The 18,772-nt window shown below is 34.3% G+C and overlaps 1 pseudogene; it reads right to left on the bottom strand.

Annotated features, from left to right (window-relative positions):
• Positions 1-5,969: 5,969 nt before the first annotated feature.
• LOC120116833 lies at positions 5,970-18,537 on the bottom strand (annotated as a pseudogene).
• Positions 18,538-18,772: the final 235 nt, after the last annotated feature.

The raw sequence follows: 18,772 nt of genomic DNA, 5'->3' as shown, positions 1-18,772 counted from the left end.
CCCTCTGCCCTATCCCCATCGGTGACAACTGAAATAGGTGATTTATTCATCATGGCTTCTAAAAAATTATGTAGCACGCACTCTAAAGATTGAGACGTCTCGTCAGCGATTATGGCAGTGGCAAACACAATTGTGTTATGGTGATGATTGACACCAACAATAGGCATAATTGGTCGACCATACAAATTATCTTTGTACGTTGTGTCGACCGCAATTACATCACCGAAGCATGTGTAATCCGATCTCGATGTAGAATCCGACCAAATAAGATTATACAATGCCCCCGATTCGTCTACCGAGTATGTCATAAAAAACCCGGGATCATCATGTTTCTTATAATCAAAGTAGGCAATAAGCGCATTCACATCCCCATCGATGATTTCATTTGCTTTACCTATTTGAAGTGCATTGTAGAGGTCTTTATGTGTAAATCCAACATTATGATAGCCCCCTGCCTGCTGCGTTAAATAGTTCATTACTTGTGACGTTCCAACACCGACCTCTTTCAATGTTGTTGCCTCATCGATATCAGCCTTACTTACAGCTCTATTAGAACGCATAAATGGTGTCATAGCAGGTGTGCACAATGCATGATTATGTTTCTGATCAGAGTTACTTATAACCCACTGATCGTTTGTATTTGTTGCTGTAACTACGACTCTAGCCTTACATCCTATTCTTGTGACTGGCATATGAGCACGTTGACGATCAACAGTATTGACTTTTGATACTCGAAACCCTTCTTTGGAACAATAAAATTCTTGTGTCTTCACATTCCCTTCCACGTCAAGCCGTGTTGTTCCCTTACGTGCACTAAACCCATGTTCCCGTGCGAATCCCTTGTAAAAGTACCAAGCTTGATCACGTGAACAGAAGAGCTGACCAACCAATCTGTCAGATTCATCAACATTACGTACTTCATGGCATTCCTCGGTTGGCTTAACATTGTCTACATCAGTATTATCCATGGAAAAAATTTTGTTGTGCAAGTTCAGTGGTCCAGGAGTTGATGGAGATGTAAGCAAAGGTTCATTTTGAACATGTTTCAGTCGTGCTGCTTTCAATAGGATGTGGTATTGGTGGTGGTAGTTAAAGGGTGGATACAACATTAAATTCGCAGTACATATTTAGGTATGTACAATAACTACAAGTATATATTATCATTAAATTTAGGTATGTACAATAATTACATATTTAGGTATGTACAATAACTACATATTTAGGTATGTACATCTTTTGAGTGAGTTTTAAGATATTAATTTAGTAATTATAGGCGTCTAATGATTTATTTTTTACGTTACGGTATATATTATTATTAAATTAAAAATAATAAACATATATATTACATATTTATTATTATCTTTGGTTAATATTGTTAAATTTAAATACTAAATAATATTTTATAAAATATCAAAACAATCAAATAATTTTTTGTGTAAATGAAATTATTAAATTAATATTGTAGGTGGAAAACATGAAACACTATTAAAAAAATTGAAACATAAATTACATAACTTTAAAAAAAGTATCGATCCTTTTTATAAAAAGTATGAACACTTTCAATATAATAGGTAAAAATATGATGTAATAGGTAACGCTTATATAATGTAATAGGTTGTGTTTATATAATGTAATAGGTAGTGCTTATATTGTAAAGTATCTATCCTTTTTATAAAAGTGTCCATACTTTTTTCACTGTGGAAAACATTAATTTAAGGTTATCTTTTGAGTGAGTTTTAAGATATCAATTTAGTAATTATATGTATCTAATGATTTGTTTTTTACGTTACGATATATATTATTATTAAATTAAAAACAATAAACATATATATTACATATTTATTATTATCTTTGGTTAATATTGTTAAATTTAAATTCTAAATATTATTTTATAAAATATCAAAACAATCAAATAATTTTTTGTGCAAATGAAATTATTAAATTAATATTGTAGGTGGAAAACATGAAACACTATTAAAAAAATTGAAACATAAATTACATAACTTTAAAAAAAGTATCGATCCTTTTTATAAAAAGTATGTACACTTTCAATATAATAGGTAAAAATATGATGTAATAGGTAGCGCTTATATAATGTAATAGGTAGCGTTTATATAATGTAATAGGTAGTGCTTATATTGTAAAGTATCTATCTTTTTTATAAAAGTGTCCATACTATTTTCACTGTGGAAAACATTAATTTAAGGTTATCTTTTGAGTGAGTTTTAAGATATTAATTTAGTAATTATAGGCGTCTAATGATTTGTTTTTTACGTTACGATATATATTATTATTAAATTAAAAACAATAAACATATATATTACATATTTATTATTATCTTTGGTTAATATTGTTAAATTTAAATTCTAAATATTATTTTATAAAATATCAAAACAATCAAATAATTTTTTGTGCAAATGAAATTATTAAATTAATATTGAAAGTGGAAAACATGAAACACTATTAAAAAAAATTGAAACATAAATTACATAACTTTAAAAAAAGTATCGATCTTTTTTATAAAAAGTATGAACACTTTCAATATAATAGGTAAAAATATGATGTAATAGGTAGCGCTTATATAATGTAATAGATAGCGTTTATATAATGTAATAGGTAGTGCTTATATCGTAAAATATCTATCCTTTTTATAAAAGTGTCCATACTTATTTCACTGTGGAAAACATTAATTTAAGGTTATCTTTTGAGTGAGTTTTAAGATATCAATTTAGTAATTATATGTATCTAATGATTTATTTTTTATGTTACGGTATATATTATCATTAAATTAAAAACAATAAACATATTTATTACATATTTATTATTATCTTTGGTTAATATTATTAAATTTAAATTCTAAATATTATTTTATAAAATATCAAAACAATCAAATAATTTTTTGTGCAAATGAAATTATTAAATTAATATTGTAGGTGGAAAACATGAAACAATATTAAAAAATTGAAACATAAATTACATAACTTTAAAAAAAGTATCGATCTTTTTTATAAAAAAGTATAGACACTTTCAACATATTATAATGTAATAGGTAAATTTGCAATGCTATCGGTATAAATATACCAGTTTACTTATAAAATAGGTCAATATAAGCGCTACCTATTACATTATATAAGCGCTACCTAGTATGTTATTGTACTTTATAATATTTCCGGTTAAATAATATAACATAACCGGTCTAAATTTTAACCGGTCACTTGTTTAACCGGTCACGCCGTATATTAGCCGTTTTTTAGGCGTCGCACCGCAGAACTACCCCATTTTTCATCTTCTTTAATTTTCTTTCTATCTGACACATGGCATGATATGATTCAATTATTAAATTTATTTTAATTTATTAAAATTGAGATTAAATTAATAAAATATGTAAGTAATAGTGATCAAATGTGTAATTATACTAATTTTATTAACTATCATTTCACCTCTCCCATTAAATGTTAACGTCATGTGGCCTGATTGAATGCATTTAAATAGTTGGGTGACTTTATTTAAAAAATTCAAAAATAATAATCAAAATGAAAATGATCTATAATTAGGTGGTCAATGCTATAGTTTACCCTAAAATAAATTGCTATAAAGGAGATGGTAAATGTTGAGCGTCACAGACAGGCGACATATGCAAAACTCAATCCCCACCGACACCCTATAGCGTGCCACGTTTCATCACATGATTCATACATGAACATTTACACCCACCTTTCATTTTGATTTTGATTTTTAACAGTTGAAGTCATTGGCCCCAACCCCAAATGCACATGTAGCATTTTAATAATAAAAAAAACATATTTACATGCTGATTAGTTTCAATAAGATTTTGTAAAGTATTTAAATGGTTAAGATAAAAATTAATTTTAAATTTTAAAATCTTATACCCATCATAAGGATCAATATGTATTTAGATGTGTTATTATTGAACTTGTCGAATTAAAGTATTTAATTTAAATTTAAAATTTAGATTAATTTTATAAATAATATATTGGTTAAAATAAAGATATAAACATATACCAAGATGTACACATCATGAATTATTGAGGAAAGAAAATGAAGAAAATTCAAGGTGTTTTTACCCGAAAATTACCTAAATATTATAATATTACTTGTCAAGAATCATTTTTTCAAATTTTATCGATCTAGCACCTTTATAATAAGGCGCATTACATGAAATACACCTTTACTTAGGTGGACCAAAGAATTATTTAAAACACATATTCTAAGAGAAATGTTGACATGACACTAATAGAAAAGAAGGGCGCGCCTTCTAAGATTTTATTGCCACATTGATCCCTTAAAAACATTTTAAAAAAAATATGCTTTAAAAATTGAAAAATAAAATTATAGAAACTAACATCATAATTTAATACATATCAGTTACACGAGTTAAATAGCTTAATAGGGTTAGTTAATATATACATATTGGAGTGTTTAGGTTATGTTTCTTGACAATGTGAGATAAAAACTAAAATGCGTATTCCTTAACTTTTTTATCTCTATATCTAATAAATCTACTTATACACTATTGTTAAATCACATTAGGTTAATATTTATTATTAAAGTTTATATTAATTAATATTATATATTTTTTATATGTATTAAATACTATTGTCAATCCATATAATTTAAAAATATCAATTTTGCTTTTAAAATTACAAACAAATTATATCACACTTACATAATCTCAGTATGAGTCTATAAAATTACATAATTATATTAGTCTTGTGTAGGATCAAATCATAGATGAATTTTCATTTCTCTTACATCTTAAATTATATAAACCTCACGTCTTACATGTTCATGGCACCAAACAATATTTTTTTAATATTTTTATATTAGATTCAACTTAAATTATAGATCTAATTAATTATATTCAATAAATAATACATTTATATGTCAATGAAATATTTTTAATTTGTGTTACATAAAATTTTTGAAATCATAATTAAAAATAAATATTTAAATATATTAACATATAAAAATATATAATCTTAATTATTAATAATAAATATTAACATATTTAACAATAGTGTATAAGTAGATTCATTACATATAGAGATAAAAAAGTTAGGAATACACCTTTTAGCTTTTATCTCACATTGTCAATAAACATAATCTAAACACTCTAATATGCCTATATAAACTAACCTCGTTATGCTTTTCAACTCATGGAACTAATATGTATTAAATTACGATGTTAGTTCTTGTAGTTTTATTTTTTAATTTTTTTAAAACATATTTTTTTAATATGCTTTTAGTGAATCTTACGTAGCAAAAAAAGATTGGAAGGTGAATCCCTTGAAATGTGTCTTTTCATGTGATGCATGTTAACATTTTCAATGTATCTTTTCATGTGATGCATGTTAACATTTTCAATAAAAGGCGTGCTTCGTGATTTCGGTCTAAGTAAAAGCGTGTTTTACATAATATGCCTTATTATAAAGGGGCTAAATTGATAAAATTTAAGAAAACAGTGTGTAACAATAAATATTATAATATTTGGGTAAAATCGCCCAAATTCAATAAGGCCTTATTTTTCTTTTATTTGACAGTGACATTTTAAGATACAGTGTGCAAATGCTAGCTGTAAAATTTGTTCATTGGTCCCCAAATATTATAGAATATAAAAAGAAGGGATATCTTTCTTTGAAATTCTGGCACAAACTTTTACACTATTAAAATGGTAAGTTAACCTTGGATCTTTGATCAAGGAGTAATAAGGATCAGCAAGAAAACCATATGTTATTAAATGATTAATTCAATCAAGTGATTAACCAAAAAGATGGGATGAGATATATTGTAAACCAAAGAATGTTATTGGCCTGCAAAACATTACAATACATGATCATGGTAATCCATGTCACATCGGAATCGATCTTAATACTAATCGGAACGGGAAAAACGGAGCAAAAGTGGTAATCCAGGCATCCTATAACAACGAAATGATTTTCAGGCAGAGTTGAAGAGGGATTGCTAGGAAGAATGCATTGAGAAGAACTTAAATCACTTGTTTTAAGTGCATGATGCTCTAGAACAAATCAACTTCCTTCTTCTTAGAGTCTTGCTTCCACTTTGGCAATTTGTAAAATGCTTCTCTTGTCATCCCGAATATCGTCTCGAACTCCTCGTCCGCCAAATAAATCTGATGAATCAAAGATAAAGGAGTAAGAACACTGATATGATTTGAAAAAGGATAAGAGTGAGCTTAAAAACATCGATGGTGGGACGAACCTCTCGACGTTTGAGGTCAATTCCAGGAGCAGGATTTTCGGACTTGGACTTCAGTTGATCGTAACTATATGTACGCTTTTCACCCCCATCCCCAGCATCACCTGTCTCTTGGTTGTTTTCGCCTGTCTCGGCTTCGGCTGTCTCCTGAGAATCATGTGCTTCGGAAGGATCCAGTTCTCCCTTTGCATCAGCTGCACAATCTCATCAAATACAGTTTGAGAATAATACAGAAAAACGTACATTGATTTTACGTATCGGAAATTGCACCGAGATCAGACGTATTGGTCTTATGCAAAGAGTACGAGGATACCTACAAGGAGGGCTGCTAGTGGATTTTCTAGGGGATCCATCAGGTGATTTCTTCTTTTCAGCAGTAAGAACCCCGGAGAGAGCAGCTACAGCGGCTTTTCGCTGCGATCCCTGACCAGCGGCGGAAGGCTTCGGAGCTGAGGTTTTGGTGTCTGATGATGGATTAAATGCAGATGTCAAGGCAGCTAAAGCTTCAGCTCTTTGCCTAGGTCCTTGACCTCCATCAGATTTATCCTGCTGCTGTAATAAGCAATCTAACTGAATGTTTTGAATTCTCAAAATACACAACACTTCGGTAATGATCATTATACACGAAAACAAAGCTGAACTAATCTTCGAAACAATCAAAATGAAGGGAAACAAATGCATTATCAGGCTGAAGCTAACTGAAAGCAGATGGGGAAAACAAATAATTTTCCGAAATGAAAGCCCCTGTTTCTCATTGAACTTTCGATTCGACTTTTACGATCTAAATGTCTCTGTATACTAGACAGAAACTTAATATACTGTAAAGAAATTACCTCTGCATGGGTAACCCCAAAGAGCAACGCCACCTTCTTCTGGAACGAGTTTCCGAGCACCTGTGTTCGACAGATAACTTCAAAAGCATAAATATCAAACAGATGCAGTGGAAGCAATACATATGAAAGCAAGGATGAACCATGCCATACAAAGAGCTGTAAGGCTTAGAGAAAACAACAGGGCATTTCATAAAATTTTCGGAGCATGCGTACTATTAACAGGGTAATGGATGTCTCATACAAGATACAAGATGCCCTCAATAAGATAGTCCTCAGAGTCTAATTTTTGGAAGAATTAAACAGTACTTTCTTTAAAACAAGTGTGCTATGCTAATCAATTCTCTGAGCCATATAACATTACTATACTACTTTTGACCCTTTTAGGTGCAGACAAGAAATTGGTGAAACCGAAGTTACAGGTATAGTTATCTCATAGAGACTCTCTATGCATGCAACCATTTCTATATCTAGAAAACAATGACATTCATTAAAAGCGTTTCAATTGCATTTTATCAATTTTCACCCCAGTTTATGTTGATAAACCGAGAGTATAACTTCAATTTGTTGCTGATGAAAACGAAAGCGATATAACATTAATCTAGTCAAGGAAACACATACAATAGCTCGATGAGAATCCCATGAAAAGAATGCAGTGAAGAAGCAGGGCTCGTTTCCTTCAATAACTTTGAAAAGTGCAACCTTTGGAGACAAACCCTCTAGATATACAGCCCTGTCTATGAATTTCTGCATGGAATTTTCTAAAATGAATGACGGCCAAACGAAAAGGATATTACTATGGAAAAACTTCAAATTTTTGTATTACCTGACCGATTTCGAAAGCACTTTGTTTTTCTTTGGTGTCTACACACTGACCAACCCAAACAAACACTTCAGCATGCGTGTCGAGTACCAAAATATCTTCAGTCAAGAGATCGTCTTGTGAGAAATTGTAAACTTCCTCAACCTGCACAATGGAATGTAAACTTACATATAGGACTTTGGATATGTATCTTGCATATATTAAGAACAAGTTTTAAATTACAGAAGGAAAAAATCACCTCAAACTTTCCTGAGGCATCCATGTCCGAAAAGATAAAACCATGGAAAAACAGTTAGAATGGTAATAAGCTTCTTCATTAATAACTGAGGCAAAGCAAATCACGTTTTTGGTTGAGAAATACACCTTTATTAAGAGAGATACTGAACAAATGGGGATCCCTGACAGTCTCATCAGGTTCTTTTTTGGTGTAGGAATAACTGTCTTTCCCACCAAGTGGAGACCAGAAGGCAGAAACCTCTGCTCCTTCTTTACAATGTTTCCGAGTAACTCCCGGCTGAATGCAAAAGATTATTAGATGATCGATCGACATGGGGGGAGACAATTTTAAACTGTAACTATATCAAGTTATTACCAGGCTTCTCAATAAAACCTATGTGCTTTGTCCGTTTGGCGTGGCTTTCTAAAAGTATTTTTAGTAAAAATTCTGCTTTGATAGTAAATTTAATGATAAACGTGGTAAAAATAAAAAAAGAAAATTACGGTAAAAACGATGGTTTCAAATCAACCGTAAAAGTTAAGATTTATAGTTTTTTCATTTTCAGTTTTGCATTTGGAAGAAAATTAAAATTGTATCCTTACTAATTTAAATTCTATATTTTTAATTTACAATATAATGTCTATAATGAACATTTTATCTTTTCAAACTCACTTTTTAATAACAATACAAACAATTAAATTTTAAACTACACTTTTAAATAACACTTTTTTTAAAAAAAAATCTACGGTATTTTTAGAATTCACTTTTAAAAAACCCTGACCAAATTGACCCTTAATCTTGTGTCACAAGAAGAGCCAAAAAGTAAATAACTTTTTGTAGAGTATACCTTAAAAAATTCAACAACTTTCGTAGCCAAATCCTGCTGTTCTTTGGAGCTTTGATTACCAAACCAAGTGAAACTTGTCGAAGGTCCAGTTTGCAGGACGAAACACTCAGTCGAGTTCAATGATTTTGCCACCTAAACAATGATTAGAAATCCAAGAATAGGGATATCCAGCATTATACATGTTAGGTTACAAGAGGAATAGGCAGTCGTACAACACACATCATAAAAAAAAACCCATCAGGAATACAGCCATCACAACACATTTGATGTCCAATAAAAGTAGCTCGTACCTCACTACCACTAAAATAATGAAGAGATTATGAAAATAGCAAATCGGATAAGGTGTTAAATCAAATAAGATTGTACAGTCAACGGCGGCAACAGAAAATGTTAGGGTCTTAAACTACTGGGATGCAATACAAAATTAAACTACTTGTTTGCATGATGTTTTTTGGAAAAACCAAACCAACCAAATAAAATTTAAAAAGGAAAAGGTGACAAGAGAAAACCAACTAACGCATACCGCAGCAACTTGCAGTACTTTACTATCGAGTGGAGAAGTTCCTGCAATCTGAAACAGAGCAACGGAATCTGCTGTGTATGTTCCATCAGTCAAGCCTTTGTCTTGTATACTCTTTTTGTAACCAGCGCTTAGGCCACCCTAAATGGGAATCGGTCATGCTAAAATTGCTAACTTTCGATTTCAAGCCAAAAAAATCCCCACGCAATGGTACATTGAAAGTAAGATTCTAAAAGTAAGGTCAAAATGAATACCATGAGGAGTACCATAGGTTGAAAAAGTGCAATGAATTGGGGTGGCTCTTTACCTTCAAATATACGACCCTGCAAGAAGCATCTATTAGAAACACAAGCATTATATTAACAGTACTCAGCCAAAGGTAATATAGTACCTGAACAGGCCTCCCCTTAAGTGAGTTAAATGTTGAATTAGCCAACTTGACCGCCGTCTTTTGGTCCTCCTGAATTAAGAAACATGTATACTTTTAGAAAATGAACTTTATCCTATAACACATTAAGGTGGAAGCTATGAACGCGAAAATAATGAAAAGAAGGGATTTAGATTCAATGCAGCGAACAAGTCGTATGAAGTAGATACAGTGTCGCCAGTAAACGAGCTAGAAAGCAATTCTTAAAAATCAACATTGACGACTAAAGTGCAGCTTAAAAATAAAAAATGGCAGTCCAAGTTGACGTGCACAAATTGTAGAAGGCAACTTATTGCAGACACTTAAAAATCAACAAGAATTATATATATTGGGCATATTATTTAAATTATTCAATACTAACTATGAGCAATGCAAATTACCTCAACGCTATCCTTTCCAATCCACCAGCACAGAAGGAAATCTTCTTTCCTCTCACCTGAGTGGTATGTGTAAAGCACAATATAGCAGTCTCCACTATAGAATTTACCAATATCCTCTTTTTCCAACGGCGTCTTCGCACCCTCATTGATGCACCATACCTGAAAAACAAGCAACGCCATAGTCATATAAATATTTTGTGTCTATCAGTCAAATATCAATAACTAACTAAAACTGTTAACTTGACCTCCAACTTTCCGCCTCCTTCAAGCAAAGCAACTTCTTGTACAGCAGCAGGAGCAGGTTTGGTCACCCCCTTGACAGCAACTTTTTGTTGCTTCAACAAAGCTGGCAGTAAAATAGTGGTATTCAAATAATGTTAACCACACAATATAATAGTATCAATTGTAGACTCTTAAGTGATCCGTACCGGCTACTTTTCCCTTTCCATCATCACCCCCAGTAGCTGTAGATTGAGCCGCCAAGAGTCGAAGTGGGACTTGAATGAACTGGTTTCATAACCTTGGGTGAGACGGGTTAGGCGTGTTGATTTTGGTCTATTGTTGCTAGCAATAAAGGCCTGGAGATAAAAGGTAGGGAATGAGAATTCATATTCTTGATGTACATAAAGAAACCAGTACCACGCCTCTATCGCTACCTCAGTGGCTTGATTGGCGGCTTTTCTCTCCTCTAATTGTGTCACCTTTCCAACCCAAACAAAAACCTCGAAACCACAGTCTAGTAGATAACATTTGTTGTTTTCCAAGAGGCTTTTCAATAGTTTGCCTTCGATGGGTGTCACCTTGCCATCAGTTATGCTATAGGAATCAGTGATTCCAAATCATTAGTTAACAAAAAACATTTTCTCCTTTCATTTCTTTACAAGGAAAAAGAAGCAATTGATGTCGGGTACATTTAAATGATTTCAGGCCTTAATCTATAATTTCTGCCTCATGATAACACATTAAAGAATTCGATTTCCGATTTCTAGCTCGTAAAGATAATCGATTTATCTTTGTGACCTCTAAATGATTTCTAAGCACATTTGCTTAATTTATATGGTGATTTCCTTAGAAGTTGAGCCTACAGGCCTCTAGTAACCTGGTTACAATCACAACAAAACTGAAGAATCATCACCAACATACAAATAGGATGCATGGTAATAGTGTTTAGCAAAGTTTTAGAAGATACAATTACCTATAAAGTTTAGCCGGGGTAGACTCGGGAATAACGTCATCTTCATGGCTAACCTTCTTGCCTATTGGAGCAAAACCACCAAACAGGACCCAGAACTCGCCAGAGTCAGATTCGGTGTCCAATTTTCCATCATCTGTCAGGACGATTACCGTTAAAAAAGTTGCGGCTTTAGATAGAGTAAGATAAAGTAAACCTTGTACAGAATTCAATTAATACTTGCAGAGGAAGTAGAAAATCTGGAAAAACATCATCATCAATCGATACTGTAAATGCATCATCCTTACCAACAATTGCAACGCCGCACACTCCATCATGATACTTTTCCTTTAAAAACTGGATAACTTCTAATGCCTTAGCCCTTTCTTGAATATTAGAGTTTGCACCATTGAACTGATAAATCTTTTTCTCAGAGTCCAGGATGAATACATCATCGTGATTCAGCGAAGACCGAGCAAAAGGAACCTGCAAGAGCATAATCCAAAATGGTATTTCAGGTAACTCTTTTTTATCTTTCTTTCTTCTTTGTATCCATGCTCATCAAGCTTATGTAAAGATCATCGGATACCTGCTTCAATTTGACAACTCGTTTTCCTCTGCAGACATACAACCGTGTTTCAAACACTTCTTCCTCTGGTTTTTTGAATCCGGAAGCAATACCACCCTCCAATGGTACAATGCAAGGCTTAAAGTATGACAAAAATTTGTCAGATTCATGGCCTTGAAGTTCCCTGTGCTGCACAGCTCGGCCTCCTAGTGCTGCATCTAGCTCAACGGTTTTGATGGCAGCGGTTCCAGATTCATCCTGCATACGGAAACATTATCTCAAAATGTTTTTTTAGTTCATTTGAAGGAACATTTAAATCCTTAACAAAATAAGATAAGAAGATGTAGGAAAAGCACACCTGAGTGGTATCTTTCCCAATCCAGAAGTGTATGTCATACATATAGGAACCAAACTTGCCCTGTGCCGTCTACGAAAATACATGCAAAAAAATCGAAAGGAAATGGTTCACATAGAAATGTATGTCATATGGATGGTAAACGAGAGACAAGTAGATTATATACATGTAAAACAATGTAAGAATCCCCCATGTAGAATTTTCCATAGTCAGACTTTGGCAACGGAACCGGCTGAAAATTCTCAATACGCCAGATTTCAATCCCACTACAAGATGTTAAGTCCAACAGCCTTTATGCAAACAAAATATCAGGAGACATACTGAACATTAGCACAAACCTCAACAAGAAGAAAAAAGAATGTCATTTTTGTTTACTTTTTTTCACGTTGGTAATTGGGAAAAAACTAGAATTTGATTTCAGTTCTCTTATGATTAAAAGACCAAAAAATACCCATATAATCGTATAAAAGAATGAAAGACATATATACATATATAAATCCTTTGTTTTAAGGATACGGTTTCTGACCAACTCCCTGAAATGCAGGATCCACAACTTTTGCAGCGCTAGCCATTTCTAGGAATTCTTCTGTATCACTGAGATTAAGAATCCAACCTTTAGCTGTCTGTAAGTTACAAAAAACTTACTGGGGAAAATACAGGAATCAAATGATGCAAGGAAAATTAAGTTACATTCAAAATAATAACAATATAACTCGGGGAAAAAGCTCAAATCAGTTTAGCTTTCTATAACAGCGCGGTTTTTCAGTCTTTAGCAATAAGCCATTGTAAGCAACAGTTACATTCCATCCTGCTCTATCAATAAAGGGATCAATAAGCAAAATGTAATTGAATTGGATTGTTGGGAAATAAACAGAGTACAACTAATTTCCCTATAACCAGATTAGTTAGAATGCGAAATAAAAGCGAAAAAATAATACCCGAAATTGATAACGGAGTTCAGCCAATTATGCCTATGTCTCCGGACTGCTGCAGATCTTTTACTAAGAGAGAAAATTTACTGGTGTTTACAAAACACTCACTACTCACAAGAAAGTTCTCTAGTATTGGGAGAAAGAAAATGATTTGGGATTTTGGGATGATTTTGAAGCTAAATGGGCTAGGGTATTTATAGTTGAAGCATAGGGACTAATCTTGTAAATACCCTAAAAATTGCAATGACTAAAGTTGCAATTACCCCAAAAAAATTCAACACATTTATTGCACCGAATTCGGTGGCCTCCCTTAGTTGAAAATGCATCTCCCTTTGTTTAATTCTTTAGCCCCTTTGTTTGACTTTTCCAACAATCTCCCACTTGATTTTAATCTGTCTTCACACCTCGATCAATGCAGCAACATTTCTGGTCTTGTTACTCTAGTATGCCAACTGAAGTTGAACACAACTTCAGTTTGTTTGTGGTCACCATCTTTGTCAACATGTCTGCCGGATTTTGAGCTCCACTAATATTTTCAAGTTTCAAAATATCATCTTCCAGAAGAGACCGGATAAAATGATATCTCAATTGTATATGCATCGTATCTCCTTGTTGCCTATCACAATACAAGACATTGTTTTCTTGTTTCTTGCCTAACTCTTCCAAGAAACTTTGGAGCCAAACCATCTCCTTGTTGGCTTCCGTAACAGCGACATATTCTGCTTCAGTTGTGGAGAGAGCAACTATCTTCTGTAGTTGAGAAACCCAACTCACTGCAGTACCTCCTAGAGTATAGACATACCCTGTAGTGCTCTTTCTGATGTCAACATTTCCGGCTAAGTCAACATCTACATAGCCTATCAGTATCGTATCTCCACCTTTGAAACAAAGTGTTTTGTTTGTAGTACCCCGCAGATATCTGAGGATCTATTTGACAGCTTCCCAGTGTACCTTGCCTTGATTATTCATGTACCTGCTAACAGCTCCTACTGCATGAGCAATATATGGTCTGGTATAAACCATGACATACATCAGACTTCCAATTGCTGAGGCATATAGTACATTCACCATGCGTGCACGTTCTTCCTCCGTCTTTGGTGATTGTTCTTTGGAGAGTCTAAAATGAACACTTAAAGGTGTACTTACTGGTTTAGCATCTTGCATGTTGAACCTGGAGAGTACTTTGTTGATGTACTCAGCCTGTGATAACATCAAAGCCCCCGACTTTGTGTCTCTTTTGATCCTCATCCAAGAATCTGCTTTGCAGCGCCCAGATCCTTCATAGCAAATTGCTTCGACAATTCTTGCTTCAAGTGTAAAATCTCTTGCATGTCTGAGCCTGCAACGAGCATGTCATCAACGTACAACAATAAAATAATGAAGCTGTTGTCGAACCTCTTGATGTAGCAACAATGATCTGCTTGGCATCTGGTAAAACCACTGTCTAGGAGCTTGTTTTAAACCATACAAGCTCTTCTTCAACCTGCATACCTGGTTTTTCTTGCCTGCCTCTATAAAGCCTTCTGGCTGCCTCATATAGATTTCTTCCTCCAAATCCCCATGAAGGAAAGCTGTCTTTACATCTAACTGCTCAAGATGTAAATTCTATGCAGCTACAATTTTCAACACCAGTTTGATTGTAGATAGTTTTACGACTGGAGAGAAAATTTCATTGTAGTCAATACCTTCTTTTTGCTGAAAACCTTTAACAACCAATCTTACTTTGTAGTGTTTACTTTCATCGTGCTCTTCTTTGATCTTGTAAATCCACTTGTTATGGAGCGCTTTCTTGCCTGATGGTAATTCAGCTAATTCCCACGTCTGATTTGACATAAGCGAGTCCATCTCATCTTTCATGAAAGACTCCCACTTGACTGAATCCTCCACTTGCTTTGCTTCATCATAGTACTCTGGTTCACCATTCTCAGTTAGCAACAAGTAGTGCAAAGAAGGAGAATATCGTTGGGTTGGTTTAAGAATTCTGGAGGAGCGTCTCAGTTTTGGTGTGCCTGGTTCTTCTTGAACTGCTTCATAATTGATCTGAACATCATTTTTAGAAATCTCCTCGAACTCAGCAAATTCCTTTGTTTTAGCTTTGGTATTGGAGCTTCTTGGTTCTACAGTTGACCTCTCTTTGTACATCACATTCTCATTGAAAATGACATCTCTGCTTCTGATGATCTTTCGATTTTCGGAATCCCAAAATCGGCAACCGAACTCATCACCACCATAACCAACAAAGGTGCATTTGTTGGACTTGACATCAAGTTTACTTCTTTCAGTAGAATCTATGTGTACATAAGAAATACAACCAAACACTCTTAAGTGTGAAAGGTTTATTTCTTTCTTGCTCCAAACTTCCTCTGGTATTCTGCCATCCAAAGGAACTGAGGGCCCACGGTTGATCAGGTAAGCTGCAGTGTTGATAGCTTCAGCCCATAGAAATTTGGGTAATCCGACATGTATCCTCATGCTTCTAGCACATTCATTCAGATTTCTGTTCATGCGCTCTGCTACGCCATTCTGCTGCGGTGTCATGGGAACTATTGTCTCCATCTTGATCCCATTGTTTGCGTAGAAATCTCTGAATCTACGATTTCTGTACTCTCCTCCATTGTCAGATCTCAACCGCTTGACTTTCATACCAGTCTCATTTTCCACCATGGCCTTCCATTTTCTGAAGGTATCAAAGACTTCTGATTTCTTCTTCATAAAATAAACCCACACCTTCCTTGTAGAATCATCGATGAATGTGACATAATATAATGAGCCTGCAAGAGATGAAACTGGAGATGGTCCTCATACATCAGTATGAACCAACTCTAACTTTTCAGCCTTGGGTGTCTTACCAATCTTTGCAAAGCTGGCTTTCTTTTGTTTTCCAAAGATGTAATCCTCGCATAGTCTGACATCTACACTCTTTAGATTCGGTAGTTTCCCTTTTGATAAAAGTGTCTTCATCCCTTTCTCGCTCATATGGCCAAGTCTTTGGTGTCATAGGTTTGATTTTCCATCAGCATCTACTACTGCAATGATATTCTCTAAATTTGAGGTTACATATAGAGTACCAGTCTTCTTACCACGAGCTATGACGAGTGCTCCTTTGGTAATCTTCCATTCACAGCCTGAAAATGTTGTGTTATATCATTCTCCATCAAGCTGTCCTACAGAAATAAAATTTATTTTGAGGCCATGGATATATCTCACTCCTTTCAGCGTCCAAGTGGTCTGGTTTGGCAACTTTAATCGGATGTCTCATTTTTCGACAATCTTCAAGGTTTCATCATCAGCTAGATGAACATTCCCAAAATCACCACTGATATAGTTCTCCATGATTTCTCGGCATAGGGTAAAGTGAAAAGATGCCCCTAAATCCAAGATCAATGATTCAATCAGACTATTGACGCTTAAAATCATGGCATCACATGTCTCCTCTGTCATGTTGGCAGATCCTTGTGCGCCAGTATCTTTCTTCAGTGCTCGGCAATCTCTTTTAAAGTGACTTTTCTTGCCACAATTATAACAAGTATAATCTTTCTTTCCCATTCTTGATTTTCCCCTTCTGGATTTGGATCTGTCATGATTTGAATTTCTTTCTGAAGTTCTCCCTCTAGACTCCGTGTGCAAGGCTGAGGAGGTTGATGCTTCACCCGATTCTCTCCGTCAAATTTCTTCACTCAGTACCAGGTCCTGAACATCATCGAATTTCAATTTAATGTTTCCCAGCGAGCTACTAATTGCTATAACAGTAGTATTCCAACTGTCTGGTAGAGATGATAAGAGAATTAAAGCTCGAACTTCATCATCAAATTCAATTTCCACGGAACTCAACTGGGTTGTAATTGTGTTGAGTTCATTTAGGTGTTGAGCCACTGATACCCCTTCCGCTATCCGCAAATTGAATAATCGCCTCATCAAATGAATTTTGTTTGAGGCCGATGGCTTTTCATACATACTGGAGAGAGCCGCCATAAGATCCGCCGTGGTCTTTTCCTTTGCTATGTTGAAAGCAACATTGCGAGATAACGTCAGTCGGATAACTCCGAGGGCTTTTTCATCGAGAAGAGCCCAGTCTTCATTCTTCATGCCCTCTGGTTGCTTTCCTGAAAGAGGTTGATATAGATTTTTCTGGTATAAAAAATCTTCAATCTGCATCGTCTAAAAGTCAAAGTCCGCACCATCGAACTTTTCAATTTTCACATTCCCTTCGTCTGCAGCCACCGCTCCCACTCGAATCTGGCTTCGTTTGGATCGTTTCTGACAATTCTTGCGAACCACCGTGTATTAGAACACCTCCGTCGACAAATTCGTATCGCCGATAAAATTTCACTATTCACGAAATTTACTATTCACGTGAATAGTAATGAATAGTAACCTCGCAAAAAATTGACAAAATTCACAACCAAAAGTTCTGATACCAGTTGTTGGGAAATAAACAGAGTACGAGTAATTTCCCTATAACCAGATTAGTGAGAATGTGAAATAAAAGCGGAAAAATAATACCCGAAATTGATAACGGAGTTCAGCCAATTGTGCCTACGTCTCCGGACTGCTGCAGATCTTTTACTAAGAGAGAAAATTTATTGGTGTTTATAAAACACTCACTACTCACAAGAAAGCTCTCTAGTATTGGGAGAAAGAAAATGATTTGGGATTTTGGGATGATTTTGAAGCTAAATGGGCTAGAGTATTTATAATTAAAGCATATGGACTAATATTATAAATACTCTAAAAATTGCAATTACTGAAATTGTAATTACCCAAAAAAATTCAACACATATATTGTACCGAATTCGGTGCACAATTCCACCGAATTCTGTGGCCTCCCTTAGTTGAAAATGCATCTCCCTTTATTTAATTTTCTAGCACCTTTGTTTGACTTTTCCACCATGGATGAGCCAAACAATCGCTCAAAACTTGAATAAAATCTAAGGTCTTCTTTAATCTCCAATGCTCAGTGGTAACAAGTTACAAATAAAATCACATACATAGCTGATGATATTAAAAGCTTCCTACACTTAGCAAACGAGAGTTTAAAGACAATATCAAGCAGAAAATTGGATATCAACATCATGCACACGAAGATAAAAAAAAAGACCAGTAAAACTGAGACAGTATCAAGCGTACCCATATCAACAAACATCAAACGAAACACGAAAAAATGGATGTCGATAACCCCCAAAGGAAATGATCAAGGCAATGGCGTTGCCCTTGATTATAGCAGAGAAAAGCAAAAACAGACGATGATCGAAGAAGAAGACGAGAACGCTACCTTTAGCGAGAGATATCTCTACGAGTTCAAGGAAGAGAAGGGAAAGAGATATGAAGAACTGGCAACTCAAAAGAAAGATGAATGTGATATATGCCTCTTTGGTTGGATTTGAAAGCGAATGGGAAATGATAATGGAGAGCTTGTGCCAGATAAAGTAGTCGTTGATCGTTATAGAAAAGATCCGGGGACAATG

Source organism: Hibiscus syriacus, unplaced genomic scaffold, assembly GCF_006381635.1.
Source record: "Hibiscus syriacus cultivar Baekdansim isolate YM2019G1 unplaced genomic scaffold, ASM638163v2 tig00110303_pilon, whole genome shotgun sequence".
Lineage (NCBI taxonomy): Eukaryota > Viridiplantae > Streptophyta > Magnoliopsida > Malvales > Malvaceae > Hibiscus > Hibiscus syriacus.
Note: the sequence above shows the minus strand (reverse complement) of the source record. Positions and strands in the feature narration are given on the sequence as shown.